We start from the raw sequence: 23652 nt of genomic DNA on the forward strand, positions 1-23652 counted from the left end.
ACATTTTAGAGTATCTCTCATACGTCCCCTCTCGGCAGCATCATACAGAATGGCCTTTTAAGTAGTTAGAATCCTAGAAGACCTTATCTTCCCCACTTTAAGGAGTCCCTGGAAGCCAGGAATCACCACTCCAGGATACCCCACTGTGTATTTACATCATAGAATCGTACTACCCACAGTTCTGCAAAGGACCAGGCATTTCAACTGACAGCACCCCTGGCCTGGAACTCCAAGATAAACAAGATATTAATAATCTTTGTTACCAGGTTCTCCCTCTAAGCCTTTGGGGGCCTTTTGGGAAACCTGTTTTGCTCAGAGAGTATTTGGTTCTCAATTTACTACTGTTTCCATCATTATTATAGCCAAACTGTAGCATGACCTAGGAAGTCTAGCTGTATCCAATATAACAATTGCTTCCTTTAATACGACACAATTTAACACTTACTGAGTGCTTTCTATATACCAGCCACTTCATATGAAACCATTTCAGTTATTCCTCACAATAGCACTGGGTTTGGTAAGTATTCTGTTTTCCAGATGATGAAACTGAGACAAAGAGATATTCAATTACTTATTTAGTTTAATAATTACCTGATGGAACGGGCCCAGATCTGATTGATTCTAGCCACTATGCCTTCCTTTCAAGAAAATAATAGTTGACATTGTGCCAAAGACTATTCTAAGCACTTTAAACATTTCAGTGCATTTCAGCTTCACAATTTTCTTTTTTTTTTTTTTCTCTCTAATTTTATTTTATTTTTAAACTTTACATAATTGTATTAGTTTTGCCAAATATCAAAATGAATCCACCACAGGTATACATGTGCTCCCCATCCCGAACCCTCCTCCCTCCTCCCTCCCCATACCATCCCTCTGGGCCGTCCCAGTTCTTATAGCTGAGGTAAAGTGAGGTTACATAACCCATCCCAGGTTACAAGGCTAGTAGGAGGTGGAGCTGGGTTTTTTAACTCAGGGAGACTGATGACAAAGAACAGGCCACTGTTCTAATGCAGTAGTACCATTCCACCTAGAATTCAATAAATAAGACTAATATTTCCTAATGAGGCATATGGCCACTCCCCGGCAGTCAACCTGACCTACTCACATAGGTGCACAGCCCATCCAGCTTCTGTTATGGGGCCTGGGGATGTGAACCACAACACACTGACATCCCTTTCGGGGGAAAAGGTAAATATGGAAACTGATGGATGGCGAGGTTGAGGCGTATCTCCAGGTTCCACTGAGCAAGCTAGTAATCAGTTCAAGGTTATGAACCCCTGATCTCAATCCACTAGGCTGTTACCTTGCTCTTGATGATGAAAATTATCTTTTTGATGATGACCTTATCTTGTCAGGATAAGGTGAGACCTGGAGAAGTTCTCAGGGCACTAGGAACACACCTGCTCTCATGCAATCGCTCAAGGTCATCAGAGGGCACATGACAGACCATTAAGGAGATGATCATGTCTGCAAGACCTCCCAGTTCCCCTTCCTCAGTCGAGGGCAGGCTCCTCCTCCCAGGGACTTAGCCCTGCAGCTCACCAGGCTGCAGCCAAGGGTGTTTACCTGCAAGACTGGAGGAGACCACGCAGCAGTCTGCCCTGGAGATAACACAACTGAAAGCAGAGAGGGCTGTCTGCCAAGTCAGATTGCACAAATGCCAACAGACCGTTTCCCCCGAAAGCCTGCAGAGGACCACACTTTGTGGGCTGTTGTGGGATGAGAGTCTTGAGGAGGGAAAAGGCAGGAGTAACAGCGTGGCTAGCAGCTCCTAAAGCTGGCCTGAGAGAATGGCAGGAACCAATCTGCCTGGCCTGTTTAATGACACAGTTTAAGGATTTTCTTCCCTCCTGCCTGTCTCCTTTCTCTACACTGTGAACATAGGTGTTAATTACTTACAACTAATAACCATAACAAGAACTATCAGGGTTCCTAACAAGTGCAACCACATTAGACCTTTTATCTCAGAAAGGTCAGACTATTTCCTCCAGCAATCCAGATAAACACCCTCAAAGAGGCTGGATGTAGCCTTTGCTTGGTACCCACTTAACACCAGGCACTGGCCACTAGATGCTCTATATATGTTACCCTACGTACTTCTCAGGACCATTTTATATTGTTGGGATTATTAGTTCTTGTTTTACTGATGAAGAAACAGAGACTCAGAGAAGTAATGTAAGGAAGATGTAAATGGAAGAGACTGTACAGTTTTCAATCAAGCCATTTTGCACTTAACCAAGGGATGGAGTTGCTACAGGAAGGGAACCACTGGGGGTCTTTTCATCCCTGTGAACAAAACTCATGTACACATTATCCAAGATACCAGTTGCATTCTAAATCACCTGACTCTGAATTCCAGTCTCTGTAATTTTTTTTTCTTTCTTATATCTGGGGGCATAGTATCCATAGCTTTGTTCATTTAATAGTCAGGAGCCCTGGCATATAGTGATAAAATGATTGGCTTAGTCAGACATTACCTACTATTCAGAGACCTAACGAACCACGGCCCACAGGGGTAAGGAAATATCGTGGAGAGGTTTGTGACTTTAAGGACACAGTTCTATCCAGAAGATTTAGGATCTAAGAGATCTTTTTCTCTCTTGTGCTGACAAAACTCTGAATCAAGTGAGGCTATTGGTGAAGGACAAGCAGCCACCACCATCCAAACACAAGGCTCAGGGGAAAAGGACAGACAAAGGTCACCTGAAGAGCAATACAAGCCTCTGAGGAGTAAGAGAAACTGGCAACAAGTGTGAGGCAGAGTCTCGGGGGAGAAGCAAACATCTGAGATTAAAGTGTTCTCAATTTGTGTCAGTTTATACTTTAGGAGAACTGATACGAACTTTGAATTTCTGGGTGGATGAATATGAATATCTATAGGAACAGGAATAGTCCTAACAGATTATTCCCTTGCTAACTGAAATCTCAGAAAAATAGCCCATGAAGGAATTCAGGATGAAATGCCTCCCTCACAGGTTGACTTTTCTCCCCCAGTTTTCCAGCTCATCCCAGTAGGGAGCCAGGTTTGGAGATGGTTTCTTTTCCTCTAACAGCAGTATTGGATGGAGAGTGTGTGTGGCTACTGGGCCATTCAGAACAGAAGTGGTAGCAGTCTGTGTGGTCAGGATTAAGAAAACAAAATGGATCCTAGAGGTAAAATTACTCAAGAAAGAAAGGGCCTGGCAGAACAGTCTCCTTGGTATATTTGCAAAGAAAAGAGAGGGGAAAAAAAATGGAAGAGTTCCAAAAAATTACACATCAGACCTGAATCTATATTCTTGTAAACACTGAGGAAATGATCTTTACTTTAGCCAAAGGTCAGCAGGCAACCAACTCAGGGTCTGAATGTAAACAATTCTAATCCAAGTCTGTGAAGTAGTTTTAAAAAGAATAAAGGACAAAGAAAACAGGAGACTTCTCTAGAGAAGAAAGAAGGAAGAAGCCTGGGGTGCAGGCTTCTGAGTAAGGGCAATAGAATTTACCTGCTGGAGGAACAGATTTTCAGAGGGTGTGTGTGTTGGGGGGGGGGGTCATAATTAAGGTCATCTCATAGGTCTAGATGGAAATTGCCTCTGGTGAACGCAGAAAGTAAGGGAAAATAAGTCAACTCCGATTTCAGCCCCCTCCTAACACAGGTCTGCATCTTGAAGTTTCAAAAAAAAGTATCCACTCCTCCTCAGAGTTTAAAAATAATAGTAATCAGTTCAACTTCCCAGACAAGCAGAGGCTGGATTAATGATTAAGAGAAACCGAAAGGATTAAATATCTGACCTGGGAGAATTTTCCTCTGCATCCAAAATGTCAAAGGCATCTCTTACCTTTCAAAAAGAACTTCTCCCTCTGGGACAAACACCCAGGGCTAAACCATTCAGCTTCTATTTTTCACTCACATTCTTCCTTCAGATCCGTCAGGGGTCCACAGTCTAAACGTCCAGAGAGGAACAAGCAGGGTTTCAGCTCACCTTTCCAAGTGCTGCCTGGGGCTCTCAAAGCAGCAGCACCCCAGCCGTTCTCACGCCTGTGGCTGAGTCCAGCAACTCCTTGGGCTGCCCCGGCAGTAACCGGCCTCCACCTCCGTCCTACAGGTGCCTAGAGGAAGGAGGAGGGCATTGGTTGGTGGAGACCAGGAAATGTGTGACATCACAGGAGCCTCGACAGATAAAACATTGCTGGGACCTTAGTTATTCAAACATTCAATAGGTCCCGCCCACCTGTCATTCACCTGAATACCTGCGAGCAGGTAGGTGGCGTCTCTGGGTGGACAAATGAATCAGTTAGAGCAATTTGCCAACTGGAATTTACTTTCTTTCCTGCATGGCACATGTCCAGCCCCAAGGACAGATCTGAATTTCTATGCCTGGTTGCTTCCTGGGCCCCTCCTCCCACCCTCTTCCAATAGTAGACTATAAAAGAGTTAAAAAGAAAGTTTATTTACTTTTATCATTTTGACAGCTTTCAAAAAATTGAAGTATAGTTGATTTGCAATGTTATTTTAGTCTCTATATTTTATTCCATTTAAAGTTCTTACAAAATCACAGCCATATTTCCCTGTGCTGTACAATATATCTTTTTTTCTTATTTATTTTATATATACTGGTTTTTACCTCTTAGTCCCCTACACTTAGGGCTTCCTTGGTGGCTCAGATGGTAAAGAATCCACTTGCAATGTAGGAGACCTGGGTTCCATCCCTAGGTTGGGAAGATCCCCTGGAGAAGGGAATGGCTACCCACTCCAGTATTCTGGCCTGGAGAATTCCATGGACAGAGGAGCCTGGGGGACTACAGTCCATGGGGTTGCAGAGAGTCGGACGTGACTGGTTGGACACAACTGAGTGACTTTCACTTTTCCCCTATCCCATCTTACCCCTCCCCTTTTCCCTCTCCCACTGGTCATCACTAGTCTGTTCATTTATCTTTTAGATTTCACATGTGATAACCTAGGATGTTTAAATACAAAAACAGTCACTTAATGAGCATGAAAAGGAACTGTGTGAAGATTGAATGCTTGGAAAATATCTGAGATTTATTCCTGAATGCTTTTCTGAATGTCATCCATTTGGATCCCAAGTGCTTCTTTGTTCAAATTTAATAAATGAGAGGTGACATTTCAAATTCATTAAAAAAAAATCCAAATATGATGCTTCTCAGAACTTTCAGAGTCAAGTTTTCAAACACTCCCCCACTCCCTGCCCCAGCAGTTCATCCCATGTTCAGGAGTTTGTGAAACTTCAGTCACTTCCTAGCTCGATGGTCTGGCAGCTAGAAGTCACACGGAGGTTACAGTTCACCGCAGACCTGCAATTAGGAGCAATTTACATGATTCAGATTGGAATGATAGTACAGTAATAAAGTGGCGTTGTCAGCTGATTAGAGCCAGGAAGGGGGAGTCAGGGTTATTTCTGTCCCAAGCGTGGTGTGTGACCCTGGGCAAGTCATTGTCTTGCCTCAGCTTTTCCAGCAGCAAAAGACAGGAACTCTACAACTCAGCCGGTGCAGCAGCAGCACCTGCGAGTATTGCGTCTGCCTCTTAAACCCTCTGGCATCTTTCGAAGGATTGTCAACAGCTTCTATCATTGCATTTTAACGTCATGTATTTCTATGGCCCCAGTCCAGCATCTCTTGACAGTTTATTCACTCTCTGGAATGTACTACCTGGGGAAAATGTGGGTTCTCCCTCCCAGATAGATGGCCTACTTGCCCAGAGAGCTAGACTCTATTTTTTCCCTGGAAGGAGAAAAAAATGTTGAAATTCTGATTTTTCCTCTTATTCTGTCTCCCTCTTCCCTCTCTCTCTGTTTTAAGTTAACTTTTACTGGAGTATAGTTGCTCTACAATGCTGTGTTCGTTTCTACTCTACTCCCTCTTCTCTTGATACTGTTAATCCTTTGATTTCATACATTCTAACACTTCACCTCTTCAGAGGTTTTTGGATTGGGCTGGTGGGTTGGTGTTTTGACTGAGGGGGAGGGGTAGAGGAAGAAAAATAAATAGGAGGGGGAAGGGAGGAAGGTGTTGACTCCAGTCTCTAGTTCTCCACATTGACTGGGTGCTGCCAGTCATCCGATACCTTGTAAAACAACCAGGGAGGGAAGGAGGAAAAATTCTAGTCACAGGCCTGCAGGGCAGGCTCTGCATATTTCTCTTGCAATAGAGCTGGGTCCTCTCCCAAGCTGTCCCTGGCTGCTCTCACGAGCTGTCCCTGGCAGCTCTAGACCACCGTCCCCACCTGGGAACTGCCTGCACTTTGTAGAGAGCTGGAAGCTTAAAAAAAAAATTCCCCATTCACGTTTTCATCCAATAGAAACTATGGTAGGTGTGGCTACTCCTTTATTATTAACAACGATTATATAAAAAGAATAAGGCAGCAAAGTCTTTTATATATTTGCCGGTGTTTCAGGAATAAGTACTGGTCCACTGGTTTGATACTCAACTAAGAAACACCTGCAAAACAGGGTTCTACGCTGGCTTGAGTGTCCCCCGAGACAGGAGGAGGGGCAGGGCCAGCCGCCAGCCTCATGAATCATCCAGGCCCGCCTACAGCTGCCTTCCATGTGTGACAATCACCTTTGAAGGCGGCAGGTCCCACCAGGTAGGGGGAAGCCACAAGGCTTCCCTGGTGGCTCAGAGGGTCAAGTATCTGCCTGCAATGCAGGAGAGCCGGGTTCAATCCCTGGGTTGGGAAGAAACGCTGGAAAAGGAAATGGCAATCCTATGGACAGAGGAGCCTGGCAGGCTACAGTCCATAGGGTCTCAAAGAATGGGTCATAACTGAGCAGCAAACACTTTCACAGAAAATATAGTAAAAGGAGGAGAAAGATTTCTGGGGAAAAGCATTTTCAGGAAGTGACAACAAGTCCTTGAGGTTAAGGGCTTCAGAGACACACAGCATTCTGCTCCTGTGGTTTGATGAATAAAAATTGAGAAAAGAAGTTCAACCAGGAGTACAGATCACGGTCAATAAAACAAAAAGAGTGGAGAAGTGTGCAAAAGACAAAGGAAAAATAGGCCATTTGACTTGGTGCTCTTGGATTTAGAATAATCTTTGAAGTTTCAAAAAAATCAGTGTGGGCTTCACTATTCCATTAGGGCTGTTGTGTTATTATGGAAATGTGTCTCAAATACTGGTGAAAAGATATATATAATAAACATAAAAAACTACCACTGACTAAGTGCTTAGCTGGTGCTACTCACTGTTGTGAGCACTTTTTACGACACTGAGTTACGTACTATTTGTGTAGACAACTGGAAAGGCACAGAGATATTGAGAACATGCTAAAGGCCAGCACGGCCAACAAGTGACACGGCCAGAGCAGTTTCATCCACTGGGGAAAAATGTGGAAAGGGTTTGATTTCATGTTCCCTGGCAACTTCCTGGGCACTAATCAAAGTTCTTACCCATCCTCTATTTAGAAGGAAGTGCCTTGTAGAAGTAGCCCTGGGAAGTATAGTTTCTGGGAAGGACTATCTCTAATTACAAAAGAATTGTTAATCTGGTTTATATATTGAGGATGAAGATGGATACGTTTATACACGTATTTGTGAGAAAACACACCAGGAAATCCATCATCCCTGAGTGCATCCTCAAAATCATATTTTGGGTTCTGTCAAACCAACCCCAAGAAGGGAAAGCCAGCTTGAGGGGCCCCTCCAGAGGGATCAGTTGTAACTCTCTCTGACATCTTTTATGGTTATCTCTTTCTAAAACTTTAACGGTTTATCCCTTAAAAGCTGCAAATGTTATCAGAAGGGCCATAAGAGCCTAGAACTTTATATAATGGGATAATACGAGACGATGTAAAATTAAGTTCCAACGCAACCTCTACCAAGTTAGACAGTTTAGACCAGGTTTGGCAAGTACTAGACACACACTGCTCCTATACCATTCTCATCATTATTGCTAGAAGGCCTTCAGCTCAGAGGTAACCTAGGAATCTACAAGACAGAGGTCCAAGCACAGCAACAATTTCTATCCTTGATTTGATAGTAAGTGGGAGGATAACCAGGAAAGGATAAGATTGGTGTTGGCTGGTGTCATTAGGCAAGATTTCATGGAGAATGGAACATGAATTAGACCTTGAAGGATATAGGGAGATAGTTGAGAGGGGCAGACAAATCCAGGCAGGGGCCTTCTTTGGTGGCTCAGTGGTAAGGAATCCGCCTGCCAATGTGGGAGAAATGAGTTTGATCCCTGATCCAGGAGGATCCCACATGCCTTGGAGCAACTAAGACCATGTCTGCAGTAAGAGAAGCCACCACAGTGAGAAGCCCACGTACCACAGCTAAAGTGCCCCCTCCCTCTCTCTCAAACTGGAGATAAGCCTGTGCAGCAATGAAAACAAAGAAAAAAAAAGCCAGTGCAGACAGCAGGTGGAGACAGGGGTGATCACAGCCTGTGAGTGCTGGGGAGGAAGGTGTGAGTGGAAACAAGGCAAAAGACAAGACAATAGAGTGTTCATCCTGCTGGGGTGAAGAGGAGCCATCCTCTGCTCGGTTTGCACGGGAAAGGTGGACCAGATGATAAAGAACCTCAAGGGCTGACTCTTCAGGTCTTCACATGACTTCTGGCTACTTGTTTCATGATGATTAAATAGCAAAAGGCAGAAAGAAAAAAAGGAATGGAGGAAGGGAGGAAGGGAGGGATGGAAGGGAAGAAGGAAGAGAGAAAGAAAGGAGGGAAAGAATGAAGGAAGGGAGGAGGGAAAGAGGGAAGAAGAAAGAGAAAAAAATTCAGCATCTTGGGCATGGGTCATTTATTCAGAGCAACAGTATTTTCAGAGTTGAGTTAAACTTCCACGATATGCCATTTCAGCTACTATGTGATCATCTTTCTCATTAGAAGCAAGCCTCCTTTGCAGCCAACATATCCTGTAACTTTTGTTCTTTGGAGAGACGGATGGAACGCATTAGAAAGCTCTCTGAACTCAAGGTTGGGCCTGTCCTAGTTAGGCAGCCAGCTCAATTGGGCTTTTTGATTAGTCTGAATTCTTTTATGTATCTTGACAGGGAAATCTATGGGGGAAAGGAGGTCTGTTTTTCAAAGCTCTTTCCTTCTAGATCACCACAATGAAGGTTGGCATTCTCAAGGATTCTTCCTGGCAGAAAACTATTGTAAGACATTCCTGGAAAAGAACTGTTGTTAAGACAGTACCTCAAGATTTGTTAGAATTACTTTGCCCCTGTTGGCTTCCTTTTTTTTTCATAGCATATTTGTAGGGTTGTCTAAGATGACTGACTGCCACAACAAAAGTGAACAAATTCCATCTGGTTTTAATAAAATGCTATATACTTTAGCTGAAAGTACATAGCATTATGAGATGGAATTGCTATACACATTCCATCATGTTGGCCTCAGTTTCTTTTTTGAACTAGCTTCAGTTCAGTTCAGTCGCTGAGTCGTGTCCAACTCTTTGCGACCCCATGAATCGCAGCACGCCAGGCCTCCCGGTCCATCACCAACTCCCGGAGTTCACTCAAACTCACGTCCATCGAGTCAGTGATGCCATCCAGCCATCTCATCCTCTGTTTTCCCCTTTTCCTCCTGCCCCCAATCCCTCCCAGCATCAGAGTCTTTTCCAATGAGTCAACTCTTTGCATGAGGTGGCCAAAGTACTGGAATTTCAGCTTTAGCATCATTCCTTCCAAAGGACACCCAGGGCTGATCTCCTTCAGAATGGACTGGTTGGATCTCCTTGCAGTCCAAGGGACTCTCAAGAGTCTTCTCCAACACCACAGTTCAAAAGCATCAATTCTTTGGCGCTCAGCCTTCTTCACAGTCCAACTCTCACATCCATACATGACCACTGGAAAAACCATAGCTTTGAACTAGCTTAGCTCCAAATATTTCATTGGTTAATTACAATTACTTAGCATGATATGAGTAAACAGGACCCAGAAGGGCAATTACAGAAAATAATAGTAATAATCACAAATATCAGCTGATGGGATAAATGCCATCTGGTTCTGTGTATGTGGAAGAGATTGCATTTCTCTCACAAACTCACAGCCCATGTGTAGTCTGGTTTGCAGATGAGCTTCTAGGATACTGGATGGATTTACAGTTTGGGGGCAGACACTGCTCCAGGTTGTGTGCTTTGGAGGTAAGAGGGAGTACATTAGCCATTGGAGGTGGCACATATTTGGTGAAGATTTCCTCCATGGGCCTGCAGCCAGTGCATTCTTCTTTAGTAGGAAAAAAAAAAAAGACTTCATTGTTGCTCCTTCTATAAATGTTACAAGGCCTATATTCCACAACTGTAAATGTCTGTGTTTATATGACTCCATTCTTGCATAAACCTGGTGGGTTATTTAATTTTTTTGCTGATGGTTGTTGATATTTTGAAGGTTGTTGTGTCTGTTTTTCTTGGTTCCATCACATTTGTGTGTTAGCTGCTCAGTCATGTTCAGCTCTTTGCAACTCCATGGACTGTAGACCACCAGGCTTCTCTGTCCATGGAATTTTCTAGGCAAGAATACTAGAGTGGGTTGCCATTCCCTTCTCCAGGGGATCTTCCCATATACCTATTAAAATCAACCCAATGTGTGTGTGTGTGTGTGTGTGTGTGTGCGTTACTCAATCATGTTGGACTCTTTGCAACTGCATGGACTGTAGCCTGCCAGGCTCCTCTGTTCATGGGATTCTCCAGGCAACAACACTGGAGTGGGTTGCCATGCCCTCCTCCAGCGGATCTTCCTGACCCAGGGATTGAACCCAGGTAGCCTACTTTGCAGATAGATTCTTTACCATCTGAGCCATGAGGGAAGCCCAATTGACCCAATACCATATGTCAAAAGTGTAAAATGTTGCCTCTCCTTTTGAACTTTGATGTCATTCTAAAGGAGTCCATGTCCTTGTGGATGACCCCTCTACATCCTTGACCCCACCCACTCTAAGGACACTCTATTCCTCTGAAACTGCCTATTTTCAGGGCTGCCGCTTGCATTTTCTTATCATCCCAAAATCTTACATTTCAAAAAAATCTGAGAATGTTACTCTCTTCTATATTCTTCTAACTGTTCAGATTTTCCACTCCCCTATCAAATTTTGCTTTCCTCTCTGAATGGATTGTATTCCTGGTTCTTGACTTCTGGAGCTCACCCAAGAGTATCTCTCTCTTCTGTTTTCACTTCAAGCTTGTCTGACCCAGGTCCCACTTCCTTGCCTGTATCTTCAACTTCCCAATGGCCTGGCGGAACCAGGGCTCCAGCCTTCTCTCTTCCTATAAGCATGAGGTTTGGAGCCACTGTATCCATACATCTGCAATGCCAGCCCCTCTAGTTGGTCTCTTCAGCAGTCCTGGTCCACCATGTCTCTTCTCTGCGGTCAGCCCACCTGCAGTCCATTTGCCTGGCCTGGCACACCAGGCTTGACATGACCCTGGGCCCTGCCTGCCTATCATACCTCAGCAACATCTCTATATCCTTTCCACCCTCAGAATACTGCCCGTGCCCCAGCCCCCATGCCCTAGTAACACCGTGTTAAAGGGGTCTGCCCTTGCCCCTCTCTCCACCCCAACATTTCCACAAGAAAGTGGTTTCCAAAGAAAACTCCAGCCGTACATCGCCCTTCACTCACTCTGCCCCCTGCAAGTCCTTCAGTGAAAAAATAGGAAAGAACAACAGGCCAGCTCAGCTGCACTCCTCCCTTGGCTGTCTTGGGAGTTTTCCTCTGCCGCTCCATATGCTGAGTCTTCCCAGGGCAGGCTTCTATTTGAGAAGACATCATGCCCAGATCTGCCCGGGCTGGGTGCCTTCAAGCTCTTTTTACCTTGTTCCAGGTCTTGTTCTCCAACTTAGCTATTACCATTTGAAAGGTGATATTTTGGCCTCAGTAATTACTCTTCAATTTTTCTCTAATTATTCCAAACTCAGGTGGGAAAGGGAAGCACTATTTGTTGGGGTCCCTCTTAGATACCCAAGAAAACCTGAATGTGATTCCCATAACAACCAGAGTCTCTCACTGCTAGGCTCTTACTCATGCAACACCACCCTAACAATTCTTATTCATCTAGCATCACCTGCATTGATGTGGTGCACTTTTAAATGTTCTCTTACAGGATCCTGGAAGAAACCCCAGGAGCTAACTCTACTTAACAGGTGAGGAGACTGAGTCTGTTAGAGGTAAAGTAACTTGTCCAAATTGCCCAGTGGGTCACAGGCAGACCTGACACTCAGGTATTTCTCCTCCCTCAGTTTGGGAAACTCCTACTCCATCTTCAGGGCTCAGCATAAGTGCCACCTCCTTTATAGAACCTCTCCTCACTTTCCCAAGCAGACATCCACACCTGTGCTGTGCTCACTGCATGCCCTACTCAGGCAGTTATTATCCTGATTACAATTTTTAAAATTATATAATATTATTTTATAATTTTATATATTTATATAATATTTAAAATTATCTTCTCTCTAGATAGTCAGCTAGGGAACATGACTTCTCATAGACCTGCAGGACTTGGCCCAGTGTCTGGAAGGAACACAGCCCGGTGCCTTCAACAGACATTAGTCAAAAGAACTAAAGGTGAGTGTAAAGCAAGTGGGTGAATGAGGGAATCCTCATTGTTAGGTCACCTCTGGGAGGATCCCTTCCTTTTCCTAGAAGTCTAAGTCTATGGACTTTAGAAAGGAGACTACCTTTATTACACATAATTTTCACAGTAATGCCACCACCTAGACCTCCATGATTCATTCATTCAGATATTCAAAAAACACATTAAACTGTTGATGTCTAGTCACTGTCAAGGATGAGAAGAATCTCAGTTTTCAGGAACTCCTCATCCATGAAGAAGCAGAGTTAAAGACAGAGGATTAAAGCCCAAGGTGGAGACTGCCAGGTATTCAGACAGTTATAGGAAAGAGGAAGGGTGGCTTGTTTCTTCTCATTTAAAAGATTTAAGTTGTTAAAAACTTCTGCCCAAGGTCGCCCCACTGATAATGACAGAGCTTACACTGGGGTGCAGGTCCATTTTAGCGCCCGTGACCTTCCCAGGCCCACATGGCGTTGCCCTGGCCCTTTGCCAAAAGGGGGCCCGTGAGAACAGGGACCCATCGGGCCTCTAGGTTTGCTTCAGAGAACCTGAGTCTTCCTGGTGGTGGTGGTTTAGTCACGTGGTCATGTCCTGCTCTTCTGACCCCATGGACAGTAGCCTGCCAGGCACCTCGGTCCATGGGATTTTCCAGGCAAGAATACTGGAGTGGGTTGCCATTTCCTTCTCCAGGGGATCCTCTTACACCTTAATGACTTTCACAAATGTAGATGTGGCTTATCTTGAGTGGGTAGAAAAACTGTGCCTCAAATGTGGTCTTGGAGTTTCATGCTCACAGTCAGGATTGGCTGGTACCTTGGGAAGAACTTAAAAAGACCTGTGCTCTCATGTGACAGTAACATCTGTAGCTATTTAGATGAAATTTCTTTCAAGTGGAATTGACAATGTTGGCAAACCTTTATTAAAGATCCCCACCTTAAACTTCATAAGCTTTCAGTGTTGCATAATTTAAGCCCCACTTAATTCTACTTTCTGTATATTCAGTCCTCAGTGAATAAGACCAAAGGACCATTTTATTCACAAAACCTCCTTATACTTGCTGTCTTTTATGTTGTCTAATAGAGTGCTCTGTCCAGGCCTGAGAGCCCAACTTCTTCAAACTTCTTCCTGATAAAGTTAAAATGTCACAATAACTAATAATGTACAGTGACTCATAGATACACACCCAAAATGGCCCAATAAGAGATGGCGTGGAAAAGACAAAAACAAGAGGCAAAACATGCTGCTGATCCCTTTGGGTGTTATAAGCATAGAAGAAGCCAACGTCTAGATGGAGAAGTGTTTTCTTTCCCAGTGAAATTTTGCCTCCATCCAAGAGAGGGCAGGTCCTCAAAAACAGGGTTCACTGCCAAGAATCCAGTCCTTCAGTTCTCCAAAGTCAAATATAAGAAAGAATATCTTGAAAACTACTCACCATTAATGGAGAGACAGCTGTTAACCTTCCAACAGAATCTCAGCAAGGGGCAATTCATTTGGCTTTTCTCAAATCACAAGCAGGTGAAGATTTTCCTTCTCAACTTCCTGGATGACTGCCTCTCTTTTCAGCTCTTCTTAGAGATGAATTTCCCTGGGCACCTGCCGCTAAGCCATGATGAGGGGTCTGGAGTAAGTAAGGGCACTTCCTTGTGGCCGTAAAGCCACAACAAGGTGGAGCCATGGACACAGGCTCGGGTGACGTGGACAAAGGCATTTCCATGGCCAGTCCTGGTACCTCTGGCCCTAGGAGCTGCTGCTCCTCCCAAGGCCAGCATAGAAACTGCACTTCCAGTTGAAGTTTAGATGATCACAGAGTACTGAATAGTTTCCCCTCCTACAAGTCATGAGAATGTGGAGTTGTTATCACTGTGGACTTATCCTCGAGTCCTCCACCCCTGGATGGCTCATCTAATCCTGCACTGGAAATGCTGAACTCAACTGCAACCAAGTGCCAAAGTACAGGTGAGACAGCAGGAACTCATTCTCTCTAGGGTATGAGAATGTCTGAAACATGCCTCTACTTAATTTTCAAATCCATTCAGCTTAATTCCATGAATATTTATAGAGAGTAAAGAGCTAGAAAGGGTTTGATTTAGGTCATACCTGAATGGTCTAGTGGTTTTCCCTATTTTCTTCAATTTCAGTCTGAATTTGGCAATAAAGAGTTCATGATCTGAGCCACAGTTAGCTTCCTGGTCTTGTTTTTGTTGACTGTATAGAGCTTCTCCATCTTTGGCTGCAAAGAATATAATCAATCTGATTTCAGTGTTGACCATCTGGTGATGTCCATATGTAGAGTCTTCTCTTGTGTTGTTGGAAGAGGGTATTTGCTATGACCAGCACATTTTCTTGGCAAAACTCTATTAGTCTTTGCCCTGCTTCATTTCATATTCAAAGGCCAAATTTGTCTGTTACTCCAGGTGTTTCTTGACTTCCTACTTTTGCATTCCAGTCCCCTATAATGAAAAGGACATCTTTTTTGGGTGTTAGCTCTAAAAGGTCTTATAGGTCTTCATAGAACCGTTCAACTGGGTTCAACCATTCAAATGGGCCTTAGAAAGCATCACTACGAACAAAGCTAGTGGAAGTGATGGAATTCCAGTTGAGCTATTTCAAATCCTGAAAGATGATGCTGTGAAAGTGCTGCACTCAATATGCCAGCAAATTTGGAAAACTCAGCAGTGGCCACAGGACTGGAAAAGGTCAGTTTTTATTCCAATCCCAAAGAAAGGCAATGCCAAAGAATGCTCAAACTACTGCACAATTGCACTCATCTCACACGCTAGAAAAGTAATGCTCAAAATTCTCCAAGCCAGGCTTCAGCAATATGTGAACCGTGAACTTCCAGTTGTTCAAGCTGGTTTTAGAAAAGGCAGAGGAACCAGAGATCAAATTGCCAACATCCACTGGAACATAGAAAAAGCAAGACAGTTCCAGAAAAACATCTATTTCTGCTTTATTGACTATGCCAAAGTCTTTGACTGTGTGGATCACAATAAACTGGAAAATTCTGAAAGAGATGGGAATACCAGACCACCTGACCTGCCTCCTGAGAAATCTGTATGCAGGTCAAGAAGCAACAATAAGACCTGGACATGGAACAACAGACTGGTTCCAAATAGGGAAAGGAGTTCGTCAAGGCTGTATATTGTCATCCTGCTTATTTAATTTCTATGCAGAGTACGTCATGAGAAATGCTGGGCTGGAAGAAACACAAGCTGGAATCAAGGTTGCCAGGAGAAATATCAATAACCTCAGATATGCAGATGACATCACCCTTATGGTAGAAAGTGAAGAGGAACTAAAAAGCCTCTTGATGAAGGTGAAAGAGGAGAGTGAAAAAGTTGGCTTAAAACTCAACATTCAGAAAATGAAGATCATGGCATCCGGTCCCATCACTTCGTGGGAAATAGATGGGGAAACAGTGGAAACAGTGTCAGACTTTATTTTGGGGGGCTCCAAAATTACTGCAGATGGTGACTGCAGCCATGAAATTAAAAGACGCTTAGTCCTTAGAAGGAAAGTTATGACCAACCTAGATAGCATATTCAAAAGCAGAGACATTACTTTGCCAACAAAGGTCCGTCTAGTCAAGGCTATGGTTTTTCCTGTGGTCATGTATGGATGTGAGAGTTGAACTGTGAAGAAAACAGCATCAAAGAATTGATGCTTTTGAACTGTGGTGTTGGAGAAGACTCTTGAGAGTCCCTTGGACTGCAAGGAGATCCAACCAGTCCATTCTGAAGGAGATCAACCCTGGGATTTCTTTGGAAGGAATGATGCTAAAGCTGAAACTCCAGTACTTTGGCCACCTCATGTGAAGAGTTGACTCATTGCAAAAGACCCTGATGCTGGGAGGGATTGGGGGCAGGAGGAGAAGGGGATGACAGAGCATGAGATGGCTGGATGGCATCACCAACTCGATGGACGTGAGTCTGAGTGAACTCCGGGAGTTGGTGATGGGCAAGGAGGCCTGGCGTACTGCGATTCATGGGGTCGCAAAGAGTCGGACACGACTGAGCGGCTGAACTGAACTGAACTGAAGAGCTAGAAGCAGTGATCCAGAGGCCCTGGGTCACTAAGTTCCCCATTTGCCCTGTTGTAATTTGAGGCTTTGTCAATATCAGTACTGGCTATCAGCCTAGGGTGGCTAGACTGGTCCTTCCAGCTCATCCTGTCCCCCTGAAGCAGCATGGTTTACTTGGCAAGGGAGAGGCTGCCCTTCCAATCCTTTCTCCCATTTTCTCTGAGTTGCCCCAGAGGCTGACTGAAAGCATGTCTTTGGCAAGTCCTTCCACAGGTGTATTCCCACCTCCGTGTTGGGTGACTCTCATTAAAGTGTCTCCCCAGGGTGGCCAGTCCTTCTCAGTGATTTGGTGCACCACCCATCCATAAACTCACAGCTGTGATTTTGGAGTGTGTGTGGCAGCAAGCCAGGTGGACCTCAGGATGCTTATTCTTCAATATCATGTTGCTGTAGGGTTTTGGCAGAGGGGGCAGCAGTTATGTTGGGCATGTCCTGTCCTCATCTCTGCCACAAGAGAACACTGCACACACTAACTCCTATGAACTTGACGTTGGAAAAAGATCTGTGACTCTTTGGTCTATCCTCTACTTAAGGTAGCATCTTCTCCAGAATAAATGAACCAGGAACCACATGCCAGAGTTCACCAAGAGGTCTGTTCCAAGTTTCAGTCTTTTCTAAACTGATTGCTATTATTTCTCCCTGCCCTGCTCCACCAGTCCCTCTCCTACAAATCTTCCTGTTCGAATACTACCTACTCTCTTCACTCCTGCTTAAACGGCTGACTTCTGTTAGCACTGTTATCCTCCCCTGGAAGCGATCATATGAGATTGCATAAAAAAACAAAAGTAGATCCTTATTGGGAAGCTGTAGAAATCTGCTGGTGGGATGGGAAGAGGAACAGAGTAAGAAACAGCAATCAAGGTCTGTTAATGCACATGCCCAAAGAAATGGAGAGGAAGTTACCCTCCATAGTGATACAGGGATGGTTTCAAATATAACAAACTACTCTATTGTCTGTGACTGTGATACCACCATTAGGAGTTAGTCTGGGTCTTGTGAGAAACAGATGCCAGGATGAGGCTAAGCACACAAGGATTTATTTAGGGAAGATACCTGTATCTAATGGGACAGGAGCTGAGAAAATTTGGGAAAGCACGTGGAGGAGCTTAATGATATCTTTATTGAATAGATGGATAGATGAATGAATGAACAAAGTATTGGGTTGGCCAAAATGTTTTTCCATAAAATTTTTTGGCCAGTTAAATATAGTTGGGAAAGGGAAGGAGAAAGAAGCATCTGGGTATAAAATGATATGAATTAGCAGAGTTGTTATTAAGTTGTAGGCAGGGTAGGTATTCAGCTGGTGTACACCATGGGGCTGTAGTGGGTCCTTACTCCTAACATCTCTAATGATTGGTCAGGTCTATCCAGATTGGTTGATGCCTCTGCTGTACTGATTACTAAATATTTTGAAAATCAACCCAATTATACAGACAATCATATTTGCCTAGAATATTTGGCAATGTTTTCACAAATGGAAAGTAAGTTATTTCTGATGGCCAGTCACTGCAACATGGGGCCTCCACACGTATTAACAATTCTCACAGATGGTGGTAGTGCTGAAGTCAGGGGAGCTGCTCAAATCCATTTGTTGTTCTATGAATTTGGTGGAGGGCTATTTATCACTTGAGGCTATGTCCATTCCAAGTTTCTGATGAGCTGCTGATTTTTGCTCTACTCTCCCTAGGAAAGAATTTATATTACTTTTCCCTCACCCTCCCACTAAAAATATACCAGCAACTACTGCTGGTGGACTTCTCTGTTCTCTTATCATAAGCCCAGGACATCCTCCTTAAACTGGAGAGTGTTTGAAGAAAAAATAAATGGAGACCAAATGATATGTGACCTGTTGTTAAAGTTTTTATACTCACAACATACTGAAGTAATGGGGGTATTTGGGGGCAAACTGATAAACTGTCTAGACTTAAGCAGGAATAGCAGAGCCCACGTGGATGTAGGAGCTGGAGAGAGGGAGACGTAAGACAAAGGAACCCAGGACCCTCAGAGATTGTACCAAGGACTCTGAACTCTCGTAGGAGGTGGTACTGGGGTTCAGGCCAAGTTTAACTAGAGCTCCAAACGGCATGTGAGCATACTTCATATCTGAGGTGTACTTAGGCTAGCTGGATTTGTTATTTCTTACACCAGAAATGAATTATAAATATCAGTCCACAGGCAGAGACCGACTAATTTTTCTTTCATTTAATTCCTCGAGACTGAAAATCTGTGTTCATGTTTGGAATGGGCCTGGACCGCTTGGGTGGGAAACAGCAGGTCATGGGTGACTTCTTCCAAGAAAAGAGAGATGCACAAGCAGGAAACTTGAAAAGATGATGCTTTGGAGGTATAGAAATCTGAAGGAAGTAACATGTTTTCTTCCATGCATTTAAACTCCCCTTCCAGGGTAATGGAGTGGTGCATTTTCTGACATAGGGCACAAGCTCTCTTTCTCTCAGAGTTCTAATCATTGCTTCTCTCCTGCATGGTAATGGCTGCACCCACACCCGCTGGGCTTCCAGGTGGAGTTAGTGGCAAAGAATCTGCCTGCCAATGCAGGAGATGCAAGATTCGTGTGTTTGATCCCTGGGTTGGGAAGATCTCCTGGAGAAGGGAACGACAACCCACTCCAGTGTTCTTGCCTGGAGAATCCCCATGGACAGAAGAGCCTGGGGGGCTACAGTCCATGGGGTTGCAAAGAGTCGGACATGACTGAGCACTACTACAATACGACTATACAGCCCCTGAAAAGCATACTGTCTCTAGCTCGGAGTCTGCCCTGGCCTTCTGCTTACCTTTGGAAATGGCCCCTGTTGGTAAGCTGTTTTCAATGATTGGATTTGACAATGGTGGAGTAGAAGGTAGGAGAAAGCCTTCCTCATGGTTCAGGTCTATGGAAGGCAGATAAGAAAGATCAGACTTCTCATGAGAAAGGAATAAAGCTTAAGGCTGCAGAGGAATATCTTTAAAATGCTAGAAGGGGAAAATTGTCAATCCCAAATTCTATAGCAAATATGAAGGGAAATTGAGACTTTTCAGAAAAACAAAGACCTAGATCATTCATTACTAACAGACATGAACTATAAGAAATTTTAAAGGGATTTCTTTAGGCAGAAGGAATATGATATGAGACAAAAACTTGGACTTACACAAAAAATGAAGGACACTGGAAATTGTAAGAATGAACTGACTACAGAACTCAGTACACTTTAATGTCATTTTGGGAACACACCTGTAATCCAATCTGATTACACAGGCTACTTAATTTGCCTGAACTGCTCTGAAGGAAATCCAGCATTCTAAAGCATAAGGAGAATGGTTATTTATGTATGATTTGGGAGAAAAGGCAACCTAATTAAGGAAGAATGAGACTGAGACTAAGTTTATTAAAGGGCAAAGAAATTTTAAATTGTGCATCAAATGTAAAAAATAAGTAATAGAGATAAGAAAAAATTCAAGGAAGTAAAATGAAAATCTAAAGAAGAAAAAAAGGATTACGTTTTAAAATCTATCACTTTAATAATTTGAAATTTAAAATAGAATCAGAATGATGTTTTGGTAAGGACTTCCCTCATAGCTCAGTTGGTAAAGAATCTGCCTGCAATGCAGGAGACCCTGGTTTGATTCCTGAGTCGGGAAGATCCCCTGGAGAAGGGATAGGTTACCCACTTCTGTATTCTGGCCTGGAGAATTCCATGGACAGTCCATGGGGTGACAAAGAGTTGGACATGACTGAGTGACTTTCACTTTCACTTACAATGTTTTGATACAGAGCCATCCTTAAAAACACCAAAAACTTAAATAAACCCAATATATATCTCTTTGGACTGTATTGGGCAATTCTGTAGAAAAGAAGAAATAAGGACATATATGAACTGACATATATGAATTCTTTTTGTTTACAAAATTAATTATATAGCATTTGGTATGTGCTAATTTCTATTCTAAGTACTTAAGAATATTAAATAATTTAATTCTCTCAAATACCCTATGAGGTAAATAGCATTATTATTTATGTCTTACAAACACAGTCAAGGTCATATGGTAAGTTCGAGATTGAAAGTAGACATTTTCCTCTATTCTTTGCTTTTAATCTATGTGCCATACTGCTTCCACACACAATAACTGGAGAATACCCTACATTTCAAATATAGATAATTTTCATTACTTTTTATGTGTCTATAGAACATTTATAAAGACTGATCATATAGCTGGCAAAAAAAAAAAAAAGCTTCAGAAATTCAAAAAACAAAGATTTTATAGGTCACATTATCTGATCCTAATTCAATTAGTAAAAAAAAAAATATCAAAAGATGGCCAAAAATTGTCTTCTTGAAAATGAAAAAATAGAAAACAATTGACTTGAAGAAATCAAAAGGGAAATTACTGACCTTCTTTCACTAGGAAGGCCTTTTGACTGTACAATTTTTCTACTTTAATTTCATAGAGTTGTAGAAATTTTACAGTCAAAAGGCCTTCCTTGTGAAAGAATAAAGATGAGAAGTAAAGCAACTAAGTCTACATTCTAAGAAATTAGAAAAATAACAATAAAGAATGATTAATAAACTTTGGCCACCTCATGCAAAGAGTTGACTCATTGGAAAAGACTCTGATGCTGGGAGGGATTGGGGGCAGGAGGAGAAGGGGACGACAGAAGATGAGATGGCTGGATGGCATCACTGACTCAATGGACATGAGTCTGAGTGAACTCCGGGAGTTGGTGATGGACAGGGAGGCCTGGTGTGCTGCAATTCATGGGGTCACAAAGAGTTGGACACAACTGAGCGATTGAACTGAACTGAACTGAACTGAATAAAGGTAAAATCTTAATAGAAAGGAGAAAAGTAATAAAGTATATAAATAAATTTAAAATCTTATTATATTAAAATTCTATCCACTTGATAAACAATCTAATTTTTTTAAAGGAAAAAAAGCAAAATTATAAAAGATCAGAAAGTAGAAAGATCAAATATTAAAATGACCAAGAGTATTAAAAGAGAATATAATTTAAAACTTTATGGCAACAAATTTGAAAACTGGAGAAAACATTGGGAAAGAAGAGGAAAGATTATCTATTTTTGCAGATGATATGATTGTAAAGTTAGAAAACCCAAAGGAATCTGGTAAAAATCTCCTAGATTTAAGGAGAGAATTTTGTAAAGTAGATGGATCCAAAAATATGCAAAAAACAAAAATCATTAACTTTTCTCTAGTAATAAAATAGGAATGGAAAAAAACATTCCAAGTCAACCCCTATGGAATACTTAGATACAACAAAAAAGAGGAAATAACAAAATCATACTAAAATATGTATGTAAAAGGAGAAATGGACAGACATGCCATATTTTTGGATGAGAAGACTCAATGCCATAAAAATATTCCCTCAAATTGTGTATGTATTTCACTAACACTCACAGCAAGGTGGGTATTTTGGTTTGTTAGGCTTTGGCAATTAAATAAGATGATTTTATTGTTTCTAGAAAAAAAAATGAAATACTGAAGAAAAGGTAGGTAATTTTAGAAAAGTAAGCATGGGGCGGAGACGTCCTCACCAGTTATCAGAACTCTGTAGCAGGCATTGTATTCAGATAGGTACCTTATTTGATCCCAATTTTATTGTATATCTAAAGGTACAAATAGACGAGTAAAATGCACCAGTAAAAATAGAAAGGTAAAGCAAAGCTCTTGCAAGAAGAATCTAGATTATATGTACTACATTGTGCAGGAAAAGTTTCCTGATCCAAACTGAGAAGTCAAATGCTATGAGAGAAGAGGCAGGCATATTTAACTCTGAAATTATAACTTCAAGGCAAAGCTATTGTAAAAATATCATCAACCATGGTAGGTTTGCAGAAATACATATTGTGTAGATAGTTTATTTCACTTGTATAATATACAAATATTTACTGTAATTTGACAAGAGGAATGAGAACAAACAAGTAGGAAAATGGGCATAGCATATGAATGGGTAACTCGTTGAAAAGCAAATCCAATGGCTAAGAAACACGGAAAGATGTTCAAGTTCACCCAAAGTGAGGGGAATGCAAATCAATGATGAGATGACTTCCCTGGTGGCTCAGATGATAAAGCGTCTGTCTACAATGCGGGAGACCTGGGTTCAATCCCTGGGTCAGGAAGACCCCCTGGAGAAGGAAATGGCAATCCACTTCAGTACTATTGCCTGGAAAATCCCATGGACAGAGGAGCCTGGTAGGCTACAGTCCATGGGGTCGCAAAGAGTCGGACATGACTGAGCAACTTCACTTTCACTTATCATTTTGTACCTACCAGATTTTCTAAAACTTAAAAGATCTGAAGCACTTCTTGCTGGCAGGGTTGTAGGAAAGAGATCACTTTCATAGTCAGAATGAGAAATGCTATAGCCTCTTGGGGAAGCGGTACCGCAATACCTACTAAAATTTAAAATACACATACTTTACAGGCCAGCAATATTCTTCCTGGGAAACACTCCCAATAGATGTAGTTGCTAGAACCTAAGGATTTATATAAAGTGTTTTTTTGGAAGGGGAGGATTGTTTTAGTTCTTTTTTGCAAATTGTCTCTGAAAGCTACAATGTTTCTGGCAATAGGAGAGTGATTGAATAAACTATAGGGGAGCCCTGTGGTTGAACAACAGGGCTATCAAAAAGAAGGACAGAGTTCTGCTAGTTGACAGGAAGTTTCAGAAAGTATTATTGACTGAATAAAGCACAATGCAGGAAAAATAAGGGTAATATTTTTCTGTTTTTGTCAAACAATTATCAAAAGTGCATGTGTGTGTAGGCATACATTTTATATGACTATACAGTCATCAGCGAAAGTAGGAAAGATACATATTAGATTATTAATATCAGTTATCTGTGTAGGTGGGTGGGTTGGGAACTGATATATATGCATGTAAGAGAAGAGGAAGCACCAAGTCTATAAAAAGGAAAACAAGCAAAAAGACCACCCACACAACCACACACCTATGTTTAAACTGATCTCATACATGCATTTGTGAAAATACATGAGTGTGTACTGTTCAGACATGAAGACCTCAGCCAGCCAGTT

At 42.4% G+C, this 23652-nt stretch overlaps 1 protein-coding gene across 6 annotated transcripts in view; it reads right to left on the reverse strand.

The window, feature by feature from the left end:
- The window catches only part of LNX1 (ligand of numb-protein X 1), a 190863-nt gene that overhangs the window by 127426 nt on the left and 39785 nt on the right, over positions 1–23652 (reverse strand). For 2 of the 6 annotated variants that reach the window (XM_070791430.1, XM_019962748.2), the window contains exon 2: positions 3963–4089. The gene's annotated coding sequence lies outside the window, so the exon portion shown is untranslated. The other 4 variants (XM_070791428.1, XM_019962749.2, XM_019962750.2 and 1 more) reach the window with 4 other exon arrangements.

The sequence above is a fragment of the Bos indicus genome, chromosome 6 (genome assembly GCF_029378745.1).
Source record: "Bos indicus isolate NIAB-ARS_2022 breed Sahiwal x Tharparkar chromosome 6, NIAB-ARS_B.indTharparkar_mat_pri_1.0, whole genome shotgun sequence".
NCBI lineage: Eukaryota > Metazoa > Chordata > Mammalia > Artiodactyla > Bovidae > Bos > Bos indicus.